This window comes from Oryctolagus cuniculus, chromosome 16, assembly GCF_051225735.1.
Source record: "Oryctolagus cuniculus isolate XC-2025 breed Fujian yellow rabbit chromosome 16, ASM5122573v1, whole genome shotgun sequence".
NCBI classification, from domain to species: domain Eukaryota; kingdom Metazoa; phylum Chordata; class Mammalia; order Lagomorpha; family Leporidae; genus Oryctolagus; species Oryctolagus cuniculus.
The window spans coordinates 60,136,018-60,143,486 of record NC_142882.1 but is presented as its reverse complement, the minus strand read 5'-3'; positions in this window follow the sequence as shown (position 1 = coordinate 60,143,486).

The following is a 7,469-nucleotide window of genomic DNA, read 5'->3' as shown; positions in this document are numbered from 1 at the left end:
AATTTGCCGACTGAGGACCAGCTGGGTGTAGTTTGCACCACAGCGGGAGTTGGGTCCCCAAGGGTCAGATGACTGCGTTTTTACCTAAAGTGAGCCTTGCACACAGCGAGCAGTGAAAACCCTCTCCCCTGCAAGTCCTGATTTCCGGGCTGGGAGCAGGCTGAGGGGTGAAGGGGGCCGCGGGGCCGATGGAGCAGGGCTTCTCGCCCAGGGCGCGCACCTGCGCATCTTTCCCGGCACACCCTGCTCACCCGGCTCCTGTCTCTCGCCCAGCTCCAGCCCCCTGGCCGGGACCTCAAGCAGCTGTAGCTCATCAGGGCCTGCGAGGATGATGAAGGAGTTCAGGAAGGTCCAGCCCCAGAGATGCTGAGTGCTTCCAACCGCGGGTACTTGGAGACCGGTCAGTACCAAGAGAGCTTTCTCTGCGCCCCACGGGTCTGCCCAGGGACAGACCCTGCAGAGGAGCCAACCTGTCCCACACCCTTACCGGGGATGTCCTCGGCCAGGGCACACTCAGTCCCAGGAGAGTCACAGGGGAGGGGACTGCCAGTCACACCCTGCGCAGGCAGACACTGGCTGTGGCATTTGCTGTCCCCTGAGTTGCCTGGGCCCCTTCCTGCTCCCTTCAGCCTCTAGCTCTCCCCGGTTTCCAGCTCATCTGCTGGAACGCCCTGTGCACGTGGTTGCTTTGTGCACTTTTTGGCCTGCGAATCCGCTTGCTGTCAGATTGTTCCACGGCCTCAGGTATGGAGCCTCCGAGGGCAGAGGGAAGGTCTTTGGCTCCTCCCAGCAGCCAACAAGGACTGAGGCCTCACGCTGTGTGCCGTAGGCAAAAGGATGCCCTCTCTGGGCCCACAGATGTCCATGTCCTGTCCCCAGAACCTGCGAATGTGTGACCTAGCGTGGCAACAGAGGCTGTCCAGAGGTGGTTCATGATCATTCAGGATCATCCTGAATGGGGCCCTTAAAAGCCGAGAGCTTGTCCTGTATGGGCACTGACATGTGACTGGGGAAAGGGCCCTGAGACAGAAAGAGACAGAGAGGAGAGGAGAGGAGAGAGATGTTCCATTAGCTGGTTCACTCTCTAAATGGTTACAATTCTCAAGGCTGGGCCAGGCCAAAGCCAGGAGTCAGAAACTCCCATTTGGGTCTCCCACGTAGGTGGCAGGGATCCAGGTACTTGACCCATCATCTGCTGCCTCCCAGGGTGCACATTAGCAGGAAGATGGCAGGCACTCTGATATGGGATATGGACCTCCTGAGTGGTGGCTTAACCCACTGAGCTACAAGGCCCACCCCGACATGGGCGTCCTAACTGGCATTTTAACTGCTAGGCCAAATGCCTGCCCCATGCCACCTGTGTCACACCTTGAACCTAAAGAACTATGAGACAATTGTTTTTTTTTTTTTTTTTTTTTTTGACAGGCAGAGTGGACAGTGAGAGAGACAGAGAGAAAGGTCTTCCTTTGCCATTGGTTCACCCTCCAATGGCCGCACTGATCCGATGGCAGGAGCCAGGAGCCAGGTGCTTTTCCTGGTCTCCCATGGGGTGCAGGGCCCAAGCACCTGGGCCATCCTCCACTGCACTCCCTGGCCACAGCAGAGAGCTGGCCTGGAAGAGGGGCAACCGGGACAGAATCCGGCACCCCAACCGGGACTAGAACCCGGTGTGCTGGCGCCACAAGGCGGAGGATTAGCCTAGTGAGCCGCGGCGCCGGCCGAGACAATTGTTTTGTGTTGTTGAAGCCACTGAGTTTGTGGTCATTTGTAACGTGGTAATAGGAAACCAATACATTCCCTTATTAGCCCATGAGGTGAGAGGAGACTTCCATCGAGGGCATGAGCATGGCCCTCCTGGTGCACCCCAAGGTGGACCAGAGTCTCCACCCTCCACAGTGACAGCCCTGGCGTCATGTGTAAAGTACTCCGTACCTTTTACAGGCAGCATCTAATTTTATCTTCACAATATTCCACTGGTGGGGCCAAGGCAGATGCTACTGAGCTCAATGACATACAAGGAAATTGAGGCAAAGGGCAACTGCCTGCCACTGGCAGAATCCCAGGAGGGCAGGCTCCTTCCCCAAGTGCCACCAGCAGTAAGAAAGCCAGCAGGAGAGCCCACATGCTCACGTGCAGACCACGTGCCTTTTGCTCATGCCTCTCCTTGCCTAGCTGGGTGAAGCAACCCTCCCCCACTTCCCCAGGCCTCCTGAGCCCAGCACCAGGCCCCAGGCAGGCTTGGTGTTCACAGGAGGTCCTGGGATCGAGGGCGCCCTAAGGGGCTGCTTTCCAGGACTCTCAGCTTCCTGGTGGAGTTACTATTCCTTAGTTTTCTGAATCGCTTCTTAACCACTTCCTACAGCTGCATCCGCTCTGACCCGCTCCTCTTCTGCATCTGAGCCAACGGGGTCCCCTTTTGGGTGGGGGTAGAGGCCCTGAAAATCTGCTCAACTTCTTCATTACCTCTGTTTAAAATCTCACCACCTTGGAGAGGCTGCTGGGGCACAACAGGTTAAGCCACTGTGGAGACATCTGCACTCCACGTTGGAGTGCCTGGGATTCAGTCCTGCCTGCTTGCGATCCAGCTTCCTACCAAGGCACCTGAAAGGCAGCAGGTGCTGGCCCAAGCATTTGGGTTCCTGTCACCCATATGAGACACCTGAATTGGGTTCCAGTTTCCTGCTTTGGCCTGGTTCACTCTGGCTGTTGTGCACATTTGTGGAAAGAACCATTGGATGGAAGATTTCTCTCCCTGTCTCTCTCACTCTCCATCACTCTCCCTTTCAAATAAACAAAATCTCTTAAAAAAAAAAAAAAAACTTCACTTATGCAGCTCAACGCCACCTACTGCAGGAAGTCTTCTCTGATTGTTGCAGTTGAAAGGACTGCCATGGCATTTACTGGACTGCTCGACATGCGCCTCATTTTTTATCTTTTTATAAAAGATTTATTTATTTGAAAGGCAGAGTTACAGAGGCAGAGGCAGAGAGGGAGAGAGATCTTCCATCTGCTGGTTCACTCCCTAAATGGCTGCAACAGCCCCAAATCCAACAGTGCCGATGGGAAGCCAGGAGCCAGGAGCTTCCTCTGGGTCCCCGACGTGGGTGCAGGGCCCAAGGACTTGGGCCATCGTCTAACGCTTTCCCAGGCCACAGCAGAGAGCTGGATCAGAGGTGGAGCAGCCGGGACTTGAACCGGTGCCCATATGTAAACACACACGTTGTTTTCTGTGTGGTGTGCACCATTTCTGCATTTTTTTTTGTTTGTTTTTTAAAGAATTATTTGAGAGGTGGAGTTAGAGAGAGAATGAAAGTCTTCCATCTGCTGGTTCACTCCCCAACTGGCCCCAACAGTCGGAGCTGGACCAGTCCAAAGCCAGGAACTAGCAATTTTTTGTTGTTGTTTTTTAAGAATTATTTGAGAGGTGGAGTTAGAGAGAGAATGAAAGTCTTCCATCTGCTGGTTCACTCCCCAACTGGCCCCAACAGTTGGAGCTGGACCGGTCCAAAGCCAGGAACCAGGAGCAGGTGCAAGGGCCCAAGCACTTGGGCCATCTTCCACTGCTTTCCCAAGCTATAAGCAGAGAGCCGGATTGGAAGTGGAGCAGCCAGCACTCAAACTGGCGCCCACATGAAATGCCAGCACTGCAGGCAGAGGCTTAGCCCACTGCACCACAGTGCCGGCCCCTCAAACACCTTTTAAACCACACTTTGATGCCTATTTTCTGGCTTTCTGGTGAGACCTTGCTCTCGCAAGCAACACTGCCCATGTGGAAAGCCGTTTTGAGTTGCCGATGAATTATCTTAGAAACTGGAAACACAGGGGTCACGTGACAACTTTCAAAAGGAAATAAGATGGGGTAGGCATCTGGCACAGGATGTCCACATCTGATCCAGGAGTGGCCAGTTTCAATCCTGGCTCCTCTTCCAATCCCAGCCTCTTGTTAATGTGCTCCCTGGACGCGGCAAGTGATGACACGAAGAATTGGGTCCCTGCCACCACCTGGGAGGCCTGCACTGAGCTCCTGGTTCTTGGCTTTGGCTTGCCCCAGCTCTAGCAGTTGCAGGCAGCTGAGGAGTGAACCAGAAGGAAGATCTCTTAGAGGGAGAGATCTTCTGTCCTCTGGTTCACTTCCCACAAAGCCACATGGCCAAGACTGGGCCAGGCCAAAGCCAGGAGGCTGGAATTCCATTCTGGGTCATCCACATGGGTGGCATGGACTCAAGCACTCAGGCCCTCTTGCACTGCCTTTCCGGGCACATTCGCGGGGAGTAGGATGGGAAGTGGAGCAGCTGGGAATAGAACTGGCACCCAAACAGGAAGCTGGCACTGCAGGTAGCAGCTTAACCCACTTTACTACAAAGCTGGCTCCAAAAGAAAATTCTCAGGATCAAGCACAGATGGTCAGAGGAGTGGAACGAATCCCCTCAAAATGAAGCTTTGAATCTCAAAGTGAGAGATCTATGAATGGAAAACACACTTCAGGGGTTGTCAAATATATGATTTTTTTAAAAAATTTTTTTGACAGGCAGAGTGGACAGTGAGAGAGAGAGACAGAGAGAAAGGTCTTCCTTTTGCCGTTGGTTCACCCTCCAATGGCCGCTGCAGCCAGCGCATCCCGCTGAATCCGAAGCCAGGAGCCAGGTGCTTTTCCTGGTCTCCCATGGGGTGCAGGGCCCAAGGACTTGGGCCATCCTCCACTGCACTCCCGGGCCACAGCAGAGAGCTGGACTGGAAGAGGGGCAACCAGGACAGAATCCGGCGCCCCGACCGGGACTAGAACCCGGTGTGCCGGCGCCACAAGGCGGAGGATTAGCCTAGTGAGCCATGGCGCCAGCCATAAATATATAAGATTTAAAACCTCCAGTCCTGCTGGTCGTGGAGTTTTAATGACGATAGAGTGAGTGACACAGAACATACTCATTTGTCCTCAGCCATTTATAACCTCACCTGGGAATTCCCAGCGCGAAGGCACGGCGGCTTTGGTTTCCAGGTGGCCGATCCTATCCAGAGCCGCCGCAGGCCGTGGACCTGACGGTGTGACAGCGCCTTAGAAGGAAGTGCTGCGCGGTGACTGCTGCCCAAGGCAGTCAGTAGCACGCAGGTGCAAAGCTTCTTTTCAAACTCTGACTTTGGACCCAAGCATTCCCCAGACCACGTACAAATTCTGTTAAATTCTGCCAGACCTCCCTCCCGCCCCCTGCAAAAGAGAAATCCATAGGTCGAACTAAACATACAGGAAAACGCACATGGTAGTGACGGATGGGCTTTGAAAACAAACTCCTCCCTTCCCGCCTGTATGCGACACGAAGGAAAAATGAGCCTTCTCCAGGTTTAAGCAGCCACTGCGGCAACGCCGTGCCCTCGGGTCTCCGCTTGGACAAAGGAAGTAACCAGAGCTCCGGTGCCCTCCCTGAATGCCCAGGCACCTCACCGTCCCTCTTCCTGCTAAGCCAGCCTCTGGTGAAATCCCAGCAACGTCCACTGTTCTTGGAGTGACTAATTTTTTATTAGTTTTTTTAAAAAAATATTTACTTATTTGAAAGGCAGAGTGATGAGAGGGAGACAGATTCAGAGATTGATCTTCCATCTTCTGGTTCATTCACCAGCTGCTCACAACAGCTGGGGCTGGGCCAGGCTGAAGCCAGGAGCTCAGAACCCCACCTGGTTCTCCTGTGTGGGTGGCAGGAACTCAACCACTTGAACCATTACCTGCTGCTTCCCAGGGTGTGCACGAGCGGGAAGCTGGATTAGCAGCAGAGTGGGGACCCAGCGGAGGCACTCCGATATGGGACAGGGGTGTCTCAATCGGCATCCTAACTACTGTGCCGACTGCCTGCCCAGTATCTTTTGAGGGATTTCATTCAGTTACGTTCAAAGTTATTTTGGATAAGACATACTCTTGTCATGCTGTTAACTTTTTCCCCCTGATTACAGGTTTATTTTTTCATTTTATTCAAAATGCAGAATGAGAGACGAGGTCTTCCCTCCACTAGTTCTTTCCACAGACGTAAACAGGCAGAAGTCAGGAGTCAAAAACTCCATCAGGGTATCCCATGTGGATGACAGCAGCCCAAGTTTGTGGCCCATGGTCCGCTGCCTTCTAAGCACGTTAGCAGGAAGCTGGACTGACGTGTAGAGTAGCCATGATTTGATCCCAGGCACAGAAGTCCTACGTGGCTGTCTTAAGCAGTGCCACAAGGCTGGCCCCTCATCACTTTGTATGTCTATGTTCCTTTCTTCCTCTCATTTACCAAATGATTTTCACCATTTCCCCACAGTCCTGGTCCACAGCTACACGCACAAGGACAGCAGCCCAGTCCAGTAAAGGATAAAACATGAAAATATCTGATCCCTAGTTGTTGTGATGTCAGGACAATACTGGTTCCAAAGGCAGATGTTTGTGGGATCAAGAATGAAGAACACAGCCATTTTGATCTGATTCTGATGAGGAAGTTGGACAGGTCAGTCCTGTGCCGTGTGCTTCTGCAATCCTGGGACTTACACCTGGAAAGCAGCGTTCCCCTGGGGAGCTCCGGCTCCATAACCACACTCCTTCCAGAGGGTTCCAGACTCAGTAACAGTGACCCCTATCTTTACAGAATGGAGCAGAGGCAGCTCTCAACCTGGGGGTGACAGGGACCCACTGTGTCCCCCTAGCAGAGCCTGAGCAGGTCATCAGGAAGCAGGGTGCCTGTGGCCCCCTTACAGTCCTCATGCCATCTCGTCAGTGCCCAGGCTCTCACAGCCCCCACCAGAGAACATCCCCACTTACACTTACCCCTGTCCCATCACTCAAGGGAGCACACGTCCCCGGGGGTCAGGACAGTTTCCAGGGAACCACAATTTATGGCCACGTACATGAAGGTGCCAGTTGTCGTCGGTGGAAATGCCATGGACTGAAGCTTACCAGTCTGGCTGGCAAGATGGTGTGCTTGGACAGTGTCGTGTTCCCCTGCGGGGTTCCTGCAGCGATGTGACGGGACACGATTGCGTGACCAGCCCGTGTGTGTCCTCCGTGCCTCAGCGCTTCACGGACTGCTGGTGCTCTTCCTGCGGAAGTCACCCTTGTGAAAGCTGAGGCACCGCCAGGAGTGCCAAAGCAGAGGCGAAGGGAGCAAGAGGTGCTGCAGCTCATTTGTGTGATCTTTCTTTCAAGATGGACTTATTTTGAAAGGCAGAGTGACACACACACCCACACACACACACACACAGAATATCTTCCACCCACGGGTTCAACTCCCCAGGGGTACAAACAGCTAGTTCTGTGCCAGGCTGAAACCAGGAGCCAGGAGCTCCATCTGGATCTCCCACCGGGATAGCAGAGGCCCAAGCACTTGAGCCATCGTCAGCTGCCTTCCCAGGTGCATTACATCGGCAGGGAGCTGGACCAGAAGCAGAGCAGCCCAGACTGGAACCGGCGCTCTGGTACAGGATGCTGGCGTCCCAAGAGGGGCTTAACCCACTGT